This window comes from Frankliniella occidentalis, unplaced genomic scaffold (assembly GCF_000697945.3).
Source record: "Frankliniella occidentalis isolate FOCC.00 unplaced genomic scaffold, Focc_3.1 Scaffold413, whole genome shotgun sequence".
NCBI lineage: Eukaryota > Metazoa > Arthropoda > Insecta > Thysanoptera > Thripidae > Frankliniella > Frankliniella occidentalis.
This window is the reverse complement of record NW_026267534.1, coordinates 131,240-132,712: the sequence shown is the minus strand read 5'-3', so window position 1 is coordinate 132,712 and position 1,473 is coordinate 131,240. Positions and strand designations below refer to the sequence as shown.

General features: G+C 48.0%; 1 protein-coding gene across 1 annotated transcript in view; it reads right to left on the bottom strand.

Annotated features, from left to right (window-relative positions):
• Window positions 1–1,473, bottom strand: part of LOC113213943 (uncharacterized) — a 41,533-nt gene that overhangs the window by 22,950 nt on the left and 17,110 nt on the right. The gene's annotated exons all lie outside the window — the stretch shown is intronic.

Here is a 1,473-nt window from a genome sequence, read left to right as displayed (position 1 = left end):
ATAGCGTCAAACGGGCAAAATTTTCGCCCAGAGGGCTCTACTTTCACGAGTTACCCCTTAGGAGACCATAAAAAAATATTTTTTTTCTACTGTTTGGACCAACCCCCATTTCTTTGTTACCCCCTTTCACCCCCTTAGGGGTGGTTGCTAGGATTTGCACCAGGCGTTTTGTTGTCCAGGAGTGACCCCTAAGATACCCTGAAATTTGCAGACCTCTAGCTCATCTCCTTCCTCTTACACGGACGACGGACAGACAGACAGACAGACAGACAGACGGACACGAGAGCGGTTGCATAAGCCCGCTTTAATGCTTTTTTAAAAGCAGAAGGGCGGGCTAATAATGCTTTTTTAAAAGCAGAAGGGCGGGCTAAAAACGCGGACAAAAATTGTCTATAGATGGAAATAAAACCGTTGCAGAAATTGAAATTGACACAAATATCAAGCCAAGGAAGGAACAATTTGTTTTTTGAACACTTTGTCCCCTTTCAGAGTGCATTTACTAAGCCTCTCACAAATGATCATGTAAAACCAGAGTTGCCGCGGGAGGAAGGATCTACACTTTTAACTATATGCAAAAACTATATTTAAACTGCAATAGAACTATAGAAAACTGAAGTTTATCTGTCGAAACACTACCAGTTATTTCGAACAACTATAGTTCTTTATAAACTAGTTCTTGGACATCAGTTCCATATCTACAGTTCTAACTGACGGTGACGGTGAAGTACAGATCCTTCCACCCAGGGCGCATAAAACATATGCGACTGATGTCTACTAGGTATTTAATAACTATACACATTGCGCTAAGCGCGGATGCGAACCCCCTCCGGGAACACGCCCAGCTTGGCCTCTAAGTGGATGCATTACCTTATTAGAGGCACTAAACTGAAACTAGTTTAACCACCCCTAGAAAGACACTACTTCACACCTTTCTTTTTCCAGTGGAGCGGATGTTTTAAGTGCAATTATACGCGAGTTTTTCCACTGTCCCAAGTCCGAAACGCATCCTTTGAGGCAGACTCGTGCAGACCCCAGACAACAGAAGTGCCCCCCTTGAGGATAAGATAGGCATGTTTCCGGAGGTGCACCTCCTCGAAATACTACAATTTTCCAAAATTCTTTTGATTCTCCCTCTAAATTTTTGGGCCGTTTATTAAACGCAGCTTGTAGAATAGGGTATTCCAATGGAGCGCGAAGAGGAAGCAAGACGAACAAAAACGGAAGGTGGAAAGGCGCCCGTACTCCTCCCCGCCTGCCCCCCCCCACTCCACCCCGGGCGCTCCTAGAGAGACTCATAGGGAGAGAGGCGTCAACTCGGGGCCCCGCACGCTGCGCTGTGATTGGGTCGGCACTGGGCGGCTCCGTCGGCCAGCCTAACATCTGGCCTCACAGAGGCAGGGAGTTGCGAACCCTCCGGAGCCCGCCGGGCTCCGGCGAGCCCCCTAGGGTCAGGCGACACAGATGCGCGGCAGC